This window comes from Balaenoptera physalus (genome assembly GCF_965194825.1).
Source record: "Balaenoptera physalus genome assembly, chromosome: X".
In the NCBI taxonomy this organism is placed as follows: domain Eukaryota; kingdom Metazoa; phylum Chordata; class Mammalia; order Artiodactyla; family Balaenopteridae; genus Balaenoptera; species Balaenoptera physalus.
The window spans coordinates 1,559,868-1,579,406 of NC_138903.1; the positions used below are offsets into that span (position 1 = coordinate 1,559,868).

General features: G+C 47.2%; 1 protein-coding gene across 1 annotated transcript in view; it reads right to left on the reverse strand.

The window, feature by feature from the left end:
• The window catches only part of LOC309652457 (polyprenol dehydrogenase-like), a 186,764-nt gene that overhangs the window by 156,896 nt on the left and 10,329 nt on the right, over positions 1–19,539 (reverse strand). The gene's annotated exons all lie outside the window — the stretch shown is intronic.

Sequence of the window (19,539 nt, forward strand, 5' to 3'; positions counted from 1 at the left end):
GCTGGTGTGAATAATTTCATCAGGTCCTGGCTGCAGGGACTGTCCCTGTTGTCTAGTACCTGCCCCGGGGGGGATGAGGGCAGGTGGATGGTGGCCCAGAGTATGGGAGCCCCTTAGAGAAGGGGGTGGGGCGTGGATCTGGATAGGTAGGGTTTATATTTGAGAAGCATGTTTACAGGTCAGTTATTTGCTATCTGTAGGAACTGGCTAGTCCTAGGAGCTTTAACTATAGGATCAAGGTGGCAAAGATGAATTTTGTATTTTCCCTGTCTCCTTTATTTCATTTCTTTACACGTTTTTTATTGAAGCAGAGTTGCTATACAATATTTTGTAAGTTTCAGGTGTACAACACAGTGATTCACAATATCTTAAGGTTATACCCCATTTATAGTTATTATTAAATATTGGCTGTATTCCCTGTGCTGTACAATACATCCTTGTAGCTCTTCTTCTTTTTTTTTTTGACCGTGCCACGCGGCATGGGGGATCTTAGTTCCCCGACCAGGGATGGAACCCATGCCCCCTGCAGTGGAAGTGTGGAGTCTTATCCACTGGACCACCAGGGAAGTCCCAGTAGCTTATTTATTTCATACACAGCAGTTTGTACCTCTTAATCCCCTACCCCTATCTCTCCCTTCCCCCTTCCCTCTCCCCACTGGTAACCACCAGTTTGTTGTCTAGAAAAGATAAACTTTTTAATAAGTGGTGTGGGGACATCTAAAAAGACCTTTGAAAACAGATGAAATGAGATCCATACCTCCCAGGACACATCAAAATGAACTCCAAGAGGAAAAAAGCTAAACAACGAAAATATTTGAAGAAGGCAGGGACAAATTTACTCTCAACCTCAGAGCAGGAAATGCCTTCCTAATTCTAACTCAAAATTGAGAAGAATAAATAGACCAATTTCACTCCCAAAAAAAGTGTACACAGTTTAAAAAAAAACAAAAAACACCATAGGGACTTGCCTGGCGGTCCAGTGGTTAAGAGTCCATGCTCCCAATGCAGGGGGCACGGGCTCCGTCCCTGTTCGGGAACTAAGATCCCACAAGCCACGAGGCGTGGCCAAAAAAAAAGAAGAAGAAAAAAAATCCTACCACAAAATTAAAACGAAAACAACACCATAAGCAAAGTCACATTCAAAGGGCTATTTTCCGAGTATGTAAAGAGTTCTTAAAAATCAAGGAAAAAAAAAAAAACTCTACAGAGAAGAAGGGCAAAAGCACCTGTTGATATAAAAACATACTGAAATGGCCCTTAAAAACACATGCCCAAGTTTACACCTAATAAGAGAAATGTTAATAGTTAACGAAAACTGCGAGATACCATGTCACCCATCAGGCTGGCGGAAGTTCAAAGACTTCTACATCCTCGTTTCTCTCACCTACAGCGTGGGTAGGAGTGCAAAATAGCACAGTCCCCATTGGGGGAAACTGGGTAATATCTAGTGCAATTACACGTGCTTCTATCGTTTGATCTCGAAAAATCACTTCTAGGAATCTGCCGTGAAGAAACAAGGTCGGTTGCCAATGTAAAGCCAAGGTTCCTCAGGGCAGCACCTGTCTCTCCGTAGAGAAGGATGGATAAACCACCTGCCATACGTGCATACAGTGGGGCAACCTTCATCCCTAGAATGGGGTATCCCAGCCCATCCTGGGTCTCCACCATCACACAGGGAACACTGAGCAGCCCCGAGCGGTCCAAGCTCACGTGATAATTCCACCTGCTGGCCAGGAGTCAGGTTTGATCCACTTGTTAGAAAATCCTTCCAATAAGTGGGGACAACCTGTTACCCACCACTGCAGTAAGGCGTTGCTGCCCAGAACATGAAGGAACAACCCTACAAAGAAAAGCCCCAAGAGGGATGCAGGGGCGCCGATATCTCCCGGGAGGCGGGGAGGACCACCCCTCCTCCCGCCCCCGCCCCGAGAATATTTCCCATCACCGCATCCATCAGAAAGAGCACGTCCTTCATTCACAGGAACCCCACATGAGTCCTTCAGGCACCCCACAAAGTTCCCAGACGCCCAGGCTTGATTCTACTAAAGGGATTCCAACCGCGTGTGGGTTTAGTTCCTGGGCAGGTGAGCCGGATTAATAAAAGTGCTATTTTCCTAGGCTCCTGGCGTTCACAGAGAAGGGTTCCAGCACCGCGCTGCAGGGCGGGAAGCCTTAGGGAGGACCCAACTCACCTTTTCTTGTCCCCCTGGCGTCCATCTGTCCCTCCTGAAAATGCAGACCAACAGGTTCTGAACGCGTGTGAAGCGCTGTGCTGCGGCGACTGTGTACCGTGAGCACAGGGGCACGCTGGGGTCTTGGGCTGCAGGGGCATCTTACAGCTCCCAGGGTTACACAGAAGAGGCAGAGGACGGGGAAGTCCCTGGTGGTCCAGTGGTTAGGACTTGCGGCTCTCACTGCCAGGGGCCTGGGTTCAGTCCCTGGTCAGGGAGCTGAGATCCCGCGAGCCACGCGGCAGGGCCAAAATAAAGAGAAAAACCAAAGGACGACCACAGAAGCCTCATTAGCAGCCTGAACTTGCGGCTCAAAGCGAGGTTAAGGGGGAAACTGAACAGTTAAGGCAAAGTAGATTACAACACAGGTCCCCAGACTTTCGCAACCTGCAACACACTTGCTGCCCAGAAGTTTTTTCACACCACTAAAGAAAAGAAAAAGAAATAAAGATATATGTGTAAAATATATTCTTATATAAATATAAATGAAATGTTTGTTTTTATTTAGATATTTACAAATAGTATCTATGCTATATTCTTATCCTAGGTAAAATTATGTTTATATATTTTAAATGTTCCATATTTTACATATTTATTTTAATATATTTTAATATGTTTAATATATTTAATACATAAAAAACATTTAATACGTAAAATAAGTAAACAAGAAAAGTAAATCAGATAATAGCAAAATAGGATGTATTATTTAATGATAAGAGACAATATGAAAATAAGTAAATGATACTTTTATTTTAACATAAATATTTGTCAATATAAGTAATATTTATGAATATTAAATATTTTATATTTATGTTTACATATTATACTATGCAAATATTTATTAGTTATATGTGTTTATATTTATAATATTTATTATTTATATTTATATTTACATTACTTATGATTTATAAATTATATAATATTTATATATTATATAAATATTTATAATATTTATAAATATATTTATCTTATATTTACATATTTTACATATTTTATTTTCTATTTTATTTATGTAAAAATGAGTCATATATATATGCAACTAGAGGTCATCATACTAAGTGAAGTAAGTCAGAAAAGGAAAGAGAAATACCATATGATATCACTTATATGTGGAATCTAAAATATGGCACAAATGAACCTATCTACAAAGCAGAAACAGACTCACAGACATAGAAAACAAACTTATGGTTACCAAAGGGAAAAGGGAGGGATAAATTAGGAGTTTGGGATTAACATATACACACTACTATATATAAAATAGATAAACAACAAGGACCTACTGGACAGCCCAGGGAACTCTACTCAATATTCTGTAATAACCTATATGGGAAAAGAATCTGAAAAGGAATATATATATAAATAACAAGTATCAATATTATATATGTTATATAATATGTATAAAATCACTTTGCTGTACACCTGAAACTAACACAACATAGTAAATTAACTACACTTTGAAAAAATAATAAAAAATAATTAAACTAAATTTTAAAATAAAGAACAAAAGGTTCTTAATTCTCTTGGTCCCTCCCACCAGAACTGAAAAGAACAGAGAGAGAGTTTCTGTTTCCCTGTCAAGGAGGCTTCCACACAAACCCCTCGGTCCACACCCAGAAAGGAATGGAATACTTCATTAAAAAGAAATGTCGGGACTTCCCTGGTGGCGCAGTGGTTGAGAATCCACCTGCCAATGCAGGGGACACGGGTCCGATCCCTGGCCCGGGAAGATCCCACATGCCGTGGAGCGACTAAGTCCGTGCGCCACAACTACTGAGCCTGCGCTCTAGATCCCGTGAGCCACAACTACTGAGCCCGTGTGCCACAACTACTAAAGCACTCGTGCCTAGAGCCCGCACTCCGCAACAAGGGAAGCCACCGCAATGAGAAGCCCATGCAGCGCAACGAAGAGTAGCCCCCACTCACCGCAACTAGAGAAAGCCCGTGTGCAGCAACGAAGACCCAACGCAGCCAAAAATAATTAAATAAAATAAATTTATAAAAAAAAAAAAAAGACACGTCAAGTGAAAAGATCCGATGTAGACACGCTTCCGTCGGCACCTGCAACCTCTGAAAATCTCGCCTCTACCCCCCTGTCTATTGCTGAGAAGTGGCCACGGGAAAACCCAGCGACGGCATTAATACCCCCCTCCAAAGACAGAGATACAATTTACGACAAGCAATGAGCAGTTTTTGGTGTAAGCATAGCCCATGCAACATCCGGCATATGCTTATGCTACAAGCATGTGCGTTATTTATCTTCCACCCAAGCTGACGGCGTTTCTGCTGAGACGGGGGATGTTTCAGCCAACAGCTGTCCAGGCACATCCTGGGTGGCCTCTGCAGAGCACGCGTCCTCATTTTGTCAGCCTTCGGGAACGTCTGCCCCAGGCCCCTCTCCCTGGCGTGTAGATGGCCGTCTTCTCTGTGTGCTCACAGGGCCTCCTTCTCAGCGTCTCTGTGTCCACATGTCCCCTTTTTACTGGGCCCCCAGTCCTGTTGGGTGAGGACGCAGCCAAGTGACCTCCCCTGAAGCTGCTCATCTGCAGAGACCCTATTGCCAAATAAGGTTACAGTATGGGGGGGGGACTCCAACGTATGTTTTCTGGGGGAGGAGGCGTGATGCAAACCCTAACCAGGGGCGTACACGCGCACACACACGTATATCCACGCGAGGACACGCCAGCCTGGATGGAGGGAGCTCCCTAGAAGGGCAGGTGACCCGGGGCCTCTCTGCCCCCCTTATCTCCCCGACACGGGTCAGCTGGAATGCACATTCCTTCCACGCTTCCCCCGGAAATCTAGCTGCAAACAGATTCACGGGATCCCTGTAAATCACCTCCACTGTCACCCTCTCTTCTCCACGCCGTGCACGTCTTTGATCCCGGGTTCAACACCAACTCCGACCTGTCAGCTCCTGTCCGACAGATGCCGGAGAAAGTGCTCCGTCAGTTCTGGATGTAAGCTGATCCCAAGCGCACCAGCCGGGCCTGGGACCCGTGTGGGGACTGGGACCCGTGTCGCCAGCTGCCCCGTCCCAGATGGGTGTCTACAAGCCGCCCCATGGCAAGGCTCTCGCCTGCGCCTTTCCTCCCGAAGCCACTCAGCTCTGCAGCCTCTGGGTCCAACGCTGCAGCACGAAGCTACTCACCCCTGCATTTGTTTCTGGGTCACCACGCTCCGCAAGAAGAAAGGCAACTGAGATCTTGGCAAACGGCACGATGTTTGCAGGGTGCGGGGAGAGGGGCCCCTTCCAGACTATGTTTAGAATGCTCTCCGCTCACGGTTCTGTTTAAAGCGTCTTACTTGGAGTGCTGACCTCATGCCTCGGTGATGGCCAGCGCTTGGGAAAAATGGCAAAACAACAGCTCTCTGTATACCGAGCTCACTGCACATTAGAGACAGCTCCAAGGGTAACAGAGAAGAACATATCTGACTCCACATTAGGTCTGTTTCTTTTACTTTTAACCTTTGTATTCTTTTGCTTTGAGTTCAGAATGTTGCCCATAGCCTGAAATATACAGGATAGCCCTTTCTCAAGGCTCTGACCTTTAAGGGTGTAACGCCTTTCCATTCATAGAGACAGAAAAAGTTGCACAACAGAGAATAACATTGGTTTTGTTGGAGGTTAAAAGGAACACTGTGACCTGACTTACCTGGACAAAGGATTCCTGCACCAAGAAGTCTGTAATAACCAACCACACCCTTCCCTCACCTTGCCATTAAAGATGCTTTGCTGAAACCCTTCGGGAGTTCGGGGGTTTGGGGGCACAAGCCACGGTCTCCTTGCAGGACCCTGCCATAAACCTTTCTCTGCTCCAAACTCTGACGCCTAGGCTTGTTTGGCCTCAGGGGTGCATCAGAACTTGTATCCTCCCAAAAAAGAGAAAAAGGAAATAAACAAGGAATTCACCGATACTGAATAAAATACAGATCTATAACAGGATGTTGGGACTCACTCCTCCTTAAAGAAAATAAAGGAAAGGAAGTTAGTAGGTTTCATCAATCAGAACAGCTGGGTCCCATCCAGGATGGCAACGCCCCAGAAAAATGAACCGTTTGCACATTTAGTCAATTTTCCACCTAGACTGTATCTTTTAGGAGGTGAGTTGGAGGGCGTCTAAAGTGGACGTGCATGTACCCTACGTAGCAATTCTACTTCTAAGAATTTAATGCCACAGACATACTCCCACAGGTCTGCAGAGACACAGGAACAAAAATATTCACTGCAGCCTTGTTCATAAAAGAAAGCTCTTTAGTGTGACTGTCATTTTACAGGTGTTATTCAAAAGAAAGGCATATTGTTCTGGCAACAAGGTGGGTGGATCTCTGGGGAATTATGCCGAGTGGGGAGAAAAAGAGCCATTTCAAAAGGGTCCCATTGTGTATGCCTCCATTTCTATGACAGTCTTGAAATGACAGAATTATAGAGAACAGATTAGTGGCTGCCAGGGCTGAAGGACGGGGTGGGGGGTTGGTGTGGGAAGGAGATGGGCCACGCCAGGGATCCTTGGGGGTCACAGAACTGCCCTGTGTCTTGACCGTGACGGTGGATTCTCAAAGCCACACGTGCAACAGGATCACACAGACACACATACACGAGGGAATACAAGTTAGAACAGGGAAATCTGAATAAAAGCATTGCATCGCACCCAAGTCAACATCTAGGCTGGGATGTTGTACGGCCGTGTTGCAAGTGGGTAGCCCTGGGAGAAAAACAGGTAAAGTGTTGCTGCATTTTATTCCTCACAACTGCACGTGAATCTACAATTATCTCAAAGTAGGAACTGGTTTTTTTTGGCCATGCCACACGTCTTGCGGGATCCGAGTTCCCCGACCAGGGACTGAACCCAGGCCCTCAGCAGTGAGAGTGCCAAGTCCTAACCATTGGACCGCCAGGGAATTCCCAGGAACTTTTTTGAAAAAGTCTAAACCAATGCCATGTAATATAGCCTTCTTAGAAGAGAAAAAAAACTAAACTAAAAAGCAAAACAAAAAACTCTGCCTTCTCGGCCCCCGTCCAGTTGTTTTGAAATGACCCGAGCTTTCTGGCTCCCTTTTGAATTGGGGGTGACCCCGTGCCTGGTCCTTTTATCAAATACTGAGAGCTGGACCCCCAGCCAGGACTGCCCGCTGTCACGAGACAGAGTGGACACCAGGTACAGGGGTTTGCTAAGCCCAGGCCAGCAGCAACACTACCTCGTCCCTCATCTACCAGGTTTCTGCACTTTGGTCTCTGTTCTGTGTTTCCTATCTTCCGCAGACACGTGTAAGCCACCTTGAATCTTTCCAAGAGCACATGGGTGGTCAGTTCATTTCCTCACTCCTTAAATCTTTGCTCCTGTGCTGTACTGGGAAATAACAACATACCTCTTTGAAGAGAGCATTAGCAAAACATAAATCAAAGCCACACAGTATGTTTTATATTATGTGACTTTTACCACAGTAAAAAAAAAAAAAAAAAACCATTTAAAAGAAGAAGAAAGAAACAAAGAAACAGAAAATAACAAAGTTGGTAAGGATGTAGAGAAATCGGAACCCTCCTCCACTGTTGGTGGGGATGTAAATTGCAGGAACCACTTTGGAAAAGAGCCTGGCGATTCTTCAAACGGTTAAACTTGGAGATACAATAGCCCAGCTATGCCACTCCTAGGTATCAATCTATCCAGGAGAAATGAAAACACGTATCCACTCAAATACGTGTGATGAATGCTCACAGCACTGTGATTCACAGTAACCAGAAAAGTGGGAACAACCCAAGTGTCCATGGACCTTTAACACAGGATGCTCAGTGAGAGAAGCCAGACCCAAAAAGAGCATATATGCCACGATTCAATTTATATGAAATACTCAAATAGGCAAATGCATGGAGACAGAGGACCTGGGGGGAAACAGGAGTGGGGAGTGACAGGTAACAGGTACAGGGATTCCCTTGGGAGGCGATTTTTTAAATGTTCTAAAATGACATAGCAATGGTGTTTGTACAACTCTGCAAATATACTAAAAACCACTGAATTGCGCCATTTACTGGGTGTATTGTATGGTGAATTATTTCTCAGCTTAAAATGGGGGAAACACCTTGCTTAATCGTGAATAATGGGGGATGGGCGGGGACTTGGAATTTCTGGTATTCTTCTCACAAATGAAGAAGGACATATATAAGCCACCCTTTCATGGACCTCCTACCATCTTAGACGTGTGTGTGTGCATGTGTCTCAGAGACCTCAAAATTGACAGAATAATGTTAAAATGACGTGTAGCTGAACCTCCAAGTCAACTGGCCCCAGGAATACGTTTTCCTGACACGCAGCATCACGTAGGTCCTTTAGAACGGCTGTGTCGATAAACCACGATAATTAAGAAGCTGAAAAGTCTCACTAGTGAGACCTGCCTGACAGACAGATGATGGGAAGCAACCTTTCCAGACAAAGCCACCATCAGGCCCTTTGGACACCGTACCAGCCTGTGACCCGTTTGGTGACCAGGGAAGAGGAACAGGACGGCCATTCATCCCAAGGATAGAATGATCTAGAAGCATTAAGACTGGAGAGGCGGGGGGGGGAAGAGATGGGAAAGCTAAGTATATGAACACATCATATCATCTATGTATCAACCCTAAAGTGAGATTGGCAGAAAAGGAAACAATCTAGAAAGACATCCAGACGCTACATTAAAAAGTTACTTAGGGGACTTCCCTAGTGGTGCAGTGGTTAAGAATCTGCCTGCCAATGCAGGGGACACGGGTTTGAGCCCTGGTCCGGGAAGATCCCACATGCCGCGGAGCCACTAAGCCCGTGCGCCACAACTACTGAGCCCACGTGCCACAACTACTGAAGCCTGCGCCCTAGAGCCCATGCTCTGCAACAAGAGAAGCCACCACAATGAGAAGCCCACGCACCACAACGAAGAGTAGCCCCCGCTCGCCGCAACTAGAGAAAGCCCGCACGCAGCAACGAAGACCCAATGCAGCCAAAAATAAATAAATAAAATAAATTTATTTTTTAAAAAAGTGATTTAGTCCTATGAGCAATGGCGTGACGAATGATACTGTGTCACAATAAGTGACGCTGGGTCCAGGGAGGCCATGCACATGTCGTGCTGTCCAGATCCCTCAAGAGAACAGGAGTTCATGCTTTCGGGGGTGGGTGGCGTAAGCCATAAGCCCAAGCCCCAGGAGGCAGGTCCACTGAAAACTGTACTGAATTGTATGACTTAACGGTGGATTAAATCTCAATAAAGCTGCTCAACCTGGGTGAAGACCGCGCTGAATCACGGACAAAGGGGGAGGCGTGGGTGTGTGGAGGCCCCGGGAATTCCTCCGTGAGAAGGGGGCTGGTGTGGGCTGGAGGTGGGAGACCCAGAATCGACAGCACCAGCTGTCAGTTGCCAAAGAACGGACGTGGAGAAGATGAGAATGTCTGAGAAAAACCACAGCCGACCCAGGACGTAACTTGGAGAAGCCAGGCCCAGGCATCAGCCTCGACAGAGGTGCCGGGGGGTCAAAATTAGTGATGCGTTCAGACTTCCCCGGCGGTCCCGTGGGTAAGACTCCGCGCTTCCAAGGCAGGGGGCACGGGTTCCACCCCTGGTCGGGGAACTAGAACCCCGCGTGCTGCAACGTGTGGCCAAAAACAAACAAACAAATTAGTGATGGGGCGGCCTCAGAAGCCACCACCCAGGACTCTGGGGCCGTCCAGGGCTGGTAGGAAAACAGGCGCTCCCCAGAAATTATCCCAACACATCAGAGTCTGGGGACACCCATGGCTCCCAGTAAAGATGCATGAAAAAGTGCCTGGATTCTTCAGGGGAGAACTAAACCACCAGCACCTTCGGAGCACGCCCTGAGCTTTGCACAGTTCTATTTAAGCACGTCCATCACGAAGCATCCACAATGTTACAGGTCAATTTGCCTCAGTAAAGTTGGGGAAGAAAAGAAATGTGATATTAAGGGGGTATGCATAACTAAGAGGGAATCACCTGTAAAGCGATCACGCTTTACGTGATAAACACTGTTTAGAACCTTACGCAAGTGACCAAAAAAACAGAGGCAAGTATTTTGCAGTCACTTATACTTGGTTTTCAATAGACCACAGAGAAATGATGGAGTGAAAAAAAAAAAAAACCAAAACAGGATACAAAGTTGTATGTGATGTAGGATGATGGTTAAAGAGTATTAACATTATAGGGAAATAAATAAAATGTTCATAGCAAAAAAAAAAAGCATGTCCACTAATAATGGCCTCTGATGTTTGTCTATTTCGTATATAGTAATGTGTATATGTTAATCCCAGTCTAATTTACCCCTCCCCCTCTTCCTCTTTGGCAACCGTAAATTTTTCCCTGTCTGTGACTATTTCTGTTTTGCAAATAAGTTCATCTGTATCATTATTTTAGATTCCACATGCAAGTGATATCACATGATATTTGTCTTTGTCTAACTTCACTTAGTATGAAAATATCTAGGTCCATCCATGTTGCTGCAAATGGCATTATTTCATTCTTTTTTATGGCCGAGTAATACTCCATTGTATATATGTACCACATCTTCTTTATCCAACAAGGATTTACTGTATAGTACAGGGAACTATATTCAATATTTCATAATTACCTATATGGGAAAAGAATCTGAAAAAGAATATATATATATATATATATATATATATATATATAACTGAATATAAAACTGAATCACTTTGCTGTACACCTGAAACTAACACCACATTGTAAATCAACAATACTTCAATTTAAAAAATTAATTTTTTTTTAAATAAATGAAAAATTCAAGAAAGTTTTCAAAGAATGAAAAAAGGAAGACTAATGATAGCAGATAGCACGCATCAGTATCATGTTGGCTTAGGGTTTAGTTCCATACCTTGATAATTGTTTATGTATCTATTACTTGTATTATTAAATTAATGTGACATTTTTAATTTTTATCTTTAAAGAATGATGAAATTGGAATACTTACATGAATTTATTCTATTTCATTTTTCCTGACAGTTTTGGTTTAAATGTAATTTTCATATTGACAGCTTTATAATATTACCATTTTATTTTGTAACAATAATCGCCAATATCGTTTTAATCTAGAGTTAAATATTTTCTCTGTTCAACTATCAATTACGCAGAATTAAGACTTACAGTTTCTTTAAGAAGGGTTTATTAAAACTACATTTGCTGAATTACAAAAAAAATATTGGTATCTGAGAAGCAGAATTCAATGACAAGGAAATGTTTAAAATTGACAGTGAGTGGGGTGACCAAAGCTTGGGTGTTTTACACGAGAGGAAGACGCTTGGCAATTAAGTCCGTCAGTATGAGGAAATGAAATTTTTTTTTGACAGGTCCTCTCATGCCTGGGAGGGGCTTGGCCCCTGTATTCCTTGGACCCCCAACTCTAACTGGCTTTCTTGTAGTGCCATCTTTGGACATAAAGTATGTTTAGTTATGGGTCTTTCCAGAGAAATGGACCAACAGGAAACACAGAGAGAAAGAGAGAGGGAGACAGAAAGACAGAGAGAGATTATTTGAAGGAATTGGTTCATTCAACCATAGATGTGAAGAGGGGGCACCCCAAAATCTGCAGGGTAAACCAGTAGGCTGGAGACCTAGGGAGAGCTGAGGTTACAGGTTGAGTCCCACGACCATCTGGAGGCAGAATTCCCTCTTCCTTGAAGAACCTCAGTCTTTTTTTTCTCCTAAGATCTTCAACTGATTGGACAAGGCCCACCCACATTGTGAAGGAGAATCTGGTTATGTCACAGTCTCCTGGTGTCAATTTTTTTTTAATTGTAGTTGATTTACAATGGGGTGCTGGTTTCCAGTGGACAGCAGAGTGATTCAGTGATGTATTTTTTTCAGATTATTTTCCATTATAGGTTTTTACAAGATATTGAGTATAGTTCCCTGTGCTCTACAGTAAATCCTTGTTGTTTACTTTATATAGAGTAGTGTACATCTGTTAATCCCAAACTCCTTAGTTACCCCTTCCCCTTTGGTAACCATAAGTTTGTTTTCTATGTCTGTGAGTCTGTTTCTGTTTTGTACAGAAGATCATCTGTATCATATTTTAGATTCCACATATAAGTGATATTATTATATATTTGTCTTTCTCTGACTTACTTCACTCAGTTTGATCATCTCTAGGTCCATCCATGTTGCTGCATGATTTCAATGTTTATCTCATCTTCTTTTTTTTTTTTTTTGGCCATGCCACAGTGCATGCGGGATCTTAGTTGCCCGACCAGGGATCGAACCCGTGTCCCCTGAAGTGGAAGCACAGAGTCTTAAGCACTAGACCACCAGGGAAGTCCCAACGTTCCTCTCATCTTAAAAAATATCTTCCCAGCAACCTCTAGACCAGCGTTTGGCCACAAGGCTGGGTCCACAGCCGAGCCACACTGACATAAAATTAGCCAGCACAAAGTATGAGTTTTCAGGCAACCGAGAGCCCTAACGAGCTTCCGATGGGCGTCGTCTGGAAGCAGGGACCCAGCCAGCTGGACCAGAGGAGCGCGGAAAAGGCACCAGCTCAAGCCAGCACGGCACCTTCGCCTGGATGACGGCGCATCCTTGCGGCAGGAGGACCTGACGGCCGCCTCTCGTGCTGGCGAGTTTCCACAGCTTGAGAAACGAGTGCAGGTGTCAGCCAGCAAGCACAGCTGCTTCCACCAGCAGCAGGGGGACAGAAAGAGCTGGGGGGCAGCCGAGGGGCCCCGCGGCTCTTCAGCCTCGTGATGTCGCCTCGCGTGGATCCTAAACCTTCCCTCCTGCAGCGGCCACCACTAAACCCTGTGGCAACTCCCTCCAAACCGAGAAATACAAGCGGTCCATGGGACTGCCCGGGCGGTCCAGTGGTTAGGGCTCCGCGCTTCCCCTGCAGGGGGCACGGGTTCCATCCCTGGTCGGAGAACTAAGATCCCGCAAGCCGCAGAGCGTGGCCAAAATTCTAAAAATAAATAAATAATAAAATAAAATTTTAAAATAAAATAAAAATGGTTATGCTAGAAGGGCCAACACCAGAGGAAAGAGCCATGTAGGGAGAAGCCCCAGGGATGATAGGAATAAATGCGGAAAGGGGGAGAGAAAACAGCCTCCACGGGGACCCGACAGAGGCCTTTCTAAGCAGGTGTCTTTTAGGTGTGACTATAAGCCCCACCCCCTCTGCGGGCTGGGTGAGGTCACAGGTTGTTTGAAGAGGCCCCCAGCCGCCCCTGAGCACGTGGGCGAGAGAGTCGGCTGGACCCAAGAGCTGTGCCCGCTGAGGCCTGCAGCCCTGGTCACGTCCTGTGGCACTCAGCTGCTCTATCTGCCAGCTCGGGCTGCATGATGAGTAATGGTATGCATCAAGTTGGCTGGGCCACCAGGAGCCCAGAGAGCTGGGGCACCGTGATCTCTGCATGTGTCTGGGAGGGTGTTTCTGGACGACATGAGCATTTGAACAGGTAGACGGAGGAAAGCAGATGGCTCTCCCCAGGGAGGGTGGGCCCCGTCTAATCAGTTGACACTTGAATAGAACACAAAGGCAGAGGGAGAATTCTCTCTCTCTCTGTCCTTGAGCTGGGATGTCCATCTCCTCCTGCCCTTGAACATCTGTGTGCCTGGTTCTCAGGCCTTTGGACTCAGACTGAACACACCACCAGCTTTCCTGGGGCTCCAGATGGCAGACGGTGGCACTTCTTGATCTCCCAAACTGTGTAGGTCAATTCCAATCCATCAATCAATATATGCATACGATATAGAGATAAAGATACAGATATATGTATTACACAGGGTTCTGCAGAGAAACAGAACCAATATCTACATTTATCTATATCATCTATCTACCTATCATATGTCTATCATCTACATATCTATCATGTAGCTAGCTAGCTATTATCTATCTATCCTCTAGCTATTATCTATCATCTATCTATCCATCTACATAGATATTAGATATATCCTGTTGGTTCTGTCTCCCTGGAGAGCCCTGACTAATACTGGCTGCTGTAACAAAGTAGCACAGACAAGGTGGTTTAAACAACAGACACGTGCTTCTCACAGTCGTGGAGGCCGTTAGTCCAAGACCACGGCGAAGGCAGATTAGTTCCCAGAGAGGCTCTCCTCCTGGTTTGTACAGCTGCATACCTGCCATGTCCTCATGTGGTGGAGAGAGAGCTCTGGTCTCTTCCTCTTCTTATAAGGACACTAATCCCATCACGGGGACCCCACCCTCATGGCCTTATCTAACCCTAATCACCTCCCAAAGGCCCCACTGCCTAACACCATCCCCTCGGGGGGCAAGGCTTCCACATATGAATTCGGGGGGGATACAAAGACTCAGTCTGTAACATGCTCCCGCCACCTCACCCGGAGGTGTCCACACGAGAAGGTCGGAGGCGGAGGAGGAAAGGCAGGGCTGGGGGCCCCCTGCTCGGTCTCCCCCTGCGCTGCCAGCAGTACGGACGTGCCTTCCTGCACGTGCATCGAGCACCCACCATCCCCCCCGACTGTGCATCTGCTCTCCTCCCTTCATCCACCTCCCCGTCCCCAACCCCTCCCAACGCCTCGCCGGGCCGGTCAGGACAAGACCAGGGAGGGCCACCGCCAGCCCCTCGCCCCGACCTCACCAGCCCCTCCCAGGGGGTGTCCCTCCTGCCAGACACCCACCCAGGCGGGCTCACCGCTGGCTCGGGCACTACGCAGGCGCCACCTCCGCTGTCCCAGGCCGCGCTCCTTCACGAGGCCGTACACGGCGGGACAGCCCCGAACCAAGCTGATCACAAACCCAGGACTGGCCCCCGTGGCCTGGCACGCGAGACCCCGGATGCCAGCGGGAAGGGAGGTGACCCGGTCACCGCATCCCAGCGGCTGGACCTCCCACACGTCCTTCTGCCACCTGGAGACCCTCCATGTGGGCTTCACCGCCCACAGCCCAGGAATGGGCTCCTCCTTGGGGAGACCCCCCCCCCACTCCCCAGGCAGGCCTGCGGCCACTCAGCCCATCCGCTACGGGGCCAGCTGCCCTGGCCCGAGAGGCGTGGTGTAGCTCTCTGGCCAAGTGCGTGTGAAGGGGCGAGGGCCACACCAGCCTAGGAGCCAGGGGACCAGGCACTGAGTGCAGGGCGATGCTCCCCCAGCCCTCGTGGGTGAGAAGCTGGAAATGCTGAGTGCTCAGAGGTTCCGGGAGGAGGGTGGACGGTAGGAATCCCACGGTTCCTGCCAGAGTGTCTGTGGAGCAGGGAAACGTGTAAATCCATGACACGCTGACCAATGACAGCTGTCCTTTAAGGAGAAATGTATTAACTCATTAAATTTCCTGCAGGGAGAATCAAAGCTGCTCAACGCATCTTCAGTTTACCCATAAAGGTATAGGATGGGTGGATGGATGGATAGATAAACAGAGACAGATAGATAGATATGACAAATTGATAGGTAATAGAAAATACATAGATACATAGATGATAAATAAATGATAAGTATATAGATGATAAATAACAGATACATAGAAAGATGATAGATACAGAGAGATGTATGATAAATTGATCATAGATACACAGATAAATACATAGATGATATAGATGATACAGATAATAAATAGGTCGATAGATAATAGATAGAAAATGGACAAAGGCATAGATTATAGATTATAGATGCATAGATTATAAATAATACATAAATACATACATAGATGATAAAAATGTAGACAGATGATAGATATGTAATAAATACATAGATGAATGATAATAGATGACAGATAATTGATTGACAGAATATAAAAAAGAAGATACACATAGATGGGGTATAAAAGTATATATATTTATATATGTAAATATATATACTTATGTTTATATACATATTTACATTATATATACATATATATACATATATATATATATATATATATGTAAAAATAGAATCAACTCCATCCAGGCATGGAATCACAAAGGTTACTATGTATGTAACAAACTGGCCATCGACACAATTATCAGCTCCTACGCTGGCCCATAAACCGCAATCCTGGCGTCCCCGGTGCTGTGCACGAGACGTGATCTTCCCAATGTCACCGACCCTCCAGTCACCGCCTCATTTCCACGAAGACCCAGCCAGGATCCTCCTAGGAGCAAAAGCCCCAAGAAGACTCATCAAGTACCACCTCCCAGAAAACCCACCGTGCGAGGGGAAATGCATTCGCTGTGGACCCCATGTGACAAAATCTCTCAGGAAAAGTCCTCTTTCAAGGACAGCTGCGGAGACCGCCGGGTTCCATCCTTCTAACAGAGGAAGCGATGCTCGTTTCCCTAAGAAAACACTCCCTGAGGAACGTGCCCCTGCCTTGTGCCATCTGCCACCTGCTAAAAGCCTATCCCATCTGGTCTCACGTCACCCAAAGAATTGAGCGAGTTCGGGTCAATCGAGAAGGTGAACAAATTGGGCTGAAAACGAGAGGTGGGCAAAGCATCCCAACCTTGCTTCAGGCCGAAGGTCAAACCACTGAGCAGATAGTCTAACAGTGCTCCCAGAAAACCAGCAGAAACAACCCCAGCAAAGAGGCCACGCGGAGCCCCCGGCCTCGGAGTCATAGCCTGGGAAGCCGCGATGGGCCCAGGCAGCCGGGGGACCCGGAGACCACGCAGGTCCCGAATCCCAGGGCCCGGGAGGGCCCCGCGTCTGCAGCGCTGGCCCACAGGCCGGGTCTAGGCCAGGGCTGCAGGCCAGGACCGCGGGTCTGCAGAGAGGAAGGGGGAGCCTGAACGGTCGGGACCTTGACTTGAGCATGAGAGGGAGGATGGGCCGGCTGTGTGCACGGCAGGGCCGGAGGAGAGGTCGGTGGGGCCGGAGGTGAGGCTGAAGCCACCCAAGGCAAGCAGCAGCTGTATTCCCCCCGCACGGGGCTGCAGAGGACGCAGCCAGCAAAGTTCAGAGGAGGGTGGCCAAGGGCCCCCGCCACGTAGGAGGGCCCCGAAGGCCCAGCCGTGGGTCCGCTAGCCGTGAGAGGCACAGAAGGGCTTGTGTTTCCAGGCAGAGCTGCAAACCCGGCCCCCGGTGGCCAGAACAGCTGCAAAACATCCAACTCTGGGTCTTAATTCAGTACAATTTATAGGACGGGGACACACGGGGCTGCAGGTTCCCAAGGAAAAGAATTCTAGCTATGTGTCCGGGATTGGTCCAGACTGCACCCGGAAACCAGAAGAACGAACTGTGCGAGGGCCGCGGTGCTTTCAGAAGCCTGTGAAGGGCCCCGGGCCTTCTCAGCGGGTCAGGCCTTGCTCAGAGGGCGGCCGAGACCCCGGGGTCGCTCCAAACACACACTGCGGCGCCCGCCTCCCCGAGCTGGGATGAGAGCGGGGCTCTAAAAGGAAACTGACTTTACAGCAAGACCTGAGCGTGAAACACACACCATTTTGAGGAAGCAGAGTCCTGGGCCGACCCAGATAAGACACATCCTTAACGGTCAGGGGCTGTGTTTTTACGAGAAGTGCTGGATGCCAGCGATGATACTTTATCTAAGACGCTGAAGGACACGTTGCACTTAACGTTCGACGGAGAAAGCTCTGGAAGTGTCAGGTTATCATGACTGAAAACTGGCCCGTTTAAACTCAAAATGTTTGTGCAGAAAAATTATACGTTTGAACCCCCCTCCCCACGCCCCCAGGAACAGAGGCAACCTATAATATGCAGGAGGAGAAAACTACGGCGGACGCCGACCTCCCAGTCTGTCTGTTTCTGGGTACCTCGTTTTCTTAAAAGGAAGGAGAGAAAGGAGTCAATGGGAAAAAAACCCAGATGCCCTAGTGATACACATGGTCTGAGGTCAGCACCCAAAAAGGCTCGGGGTTTTACAACCATCCTCCCCCTCCTCCCTACACCCAGTGCAAAGACAGCCCAGGGAACGAACGTGCAGAATCCCTACTCCCATAGCAGGCTTCCCCGGCTCGCAGCTTTAGTCACATAAACACATTTTGAGGCCAAAAGATCCAGAAATGCATCACACCCTTGATGTGATTTCCAAAGACCCCAGAACAAAGCACGGTGGCCTTACTTCTTCTGCGTGGCTTGGAAAAGTCTCTTTAAACAAACAGAAATAAAACCCTCCCTCGAGGTCGGAGGCTCTCCTGCAAGTGCAAAGCGTTACTCCCACACGTCAGACAGATAAATTAGGAGTCCGTTTACTGCTGGGGTTTCTCGAACAAGCGTCCGATTCAAAAGTGTTAAATAAGAAAAAGTACAAGCCAGGAAGAGGGAGGGCAACCCCAGGGCTTAGAAAAAAATGTGAGAAACACAGAGAGGGACACAAGTTTACATGAGTGACAGAAAGCCAAGATTTTAAGAAATGTGAGGGGGGGGTCAGATGCAAAGCAGCCAAATACAGCCCGGGAGGTGGGATGTGCATCTCTGCGGCTCTTTTTCCAGCCGGAGAGCAGAGCCGAGGGCCTGGAGACAGTGATGTTATCGCTTTCCTTCAAGGTGACGGCACAGGTGAAGCTGCTTTCCGACACCTGATTTCCTAAACACATTCAAGGCTGGTGACATCAAGATAACATACTGCCTTGGCCAGAGCCACAAGAAGTCCCCAGCCATGAACCTGGAGAAATGCCCTCCTTAAGCCCCCGGGATGCGGCTCGATGTTGGGGTCCTGGGAAAAGATTGCCAAGGGCTGAGATGGGGCATTTGTAAATCGTGTACCTCCTGACAAAACATCCATCCGGACCTGGGTTGTTTTAAGGTGGGAATCAGAAATAAGAGTGGTGCCTTGTTCTTTTTTTGGGCCACACCGTGCAGCATGTGGGATCTTAGGGCCCCGACCAGGGATCGAACCCGTGCCGCCTGCATTGAGAGCACGGAGTCTTAACCACTGGACCGCCAGGAAAGTCCAGGGGCTTTGCCTCTTAAAGAAAAGCAATTCATTTAAAATAAATAAATACATAAAAGTAGTTCTAAGTGTTAGAAACAGGCTTCCTGTTTCCCCAATGGCGGAAGCAACCCACAAGGACCCCCAAAGATAAAATGATCCCTGGTACTATTTTTAACTCAATGCCCCCCGCCCCCCATTGGTGTTGAGTTTAAAACAGAAAATGCAAGAGCCCCTTCCGGGAATCAAATCTAAATCAGCCCTCTAGAGCCGGCCGTGGGCACGAGAGGGTCCTTCGTATTCAAAAGCAGGGTTTCCAAGGAGTGGGGACCGCCTTCTCTATGTTCATCCCAAGAAAAGTGATTCTGGGGAAACCGGACCTTTGAAGCATCAGACTCACAAAAAACCCACCTCAAGACCCATGAGTTACGGGGCTCACAAGCACTGTGAATTCGGGCAAGGGGAGAAAAAAGACTGATT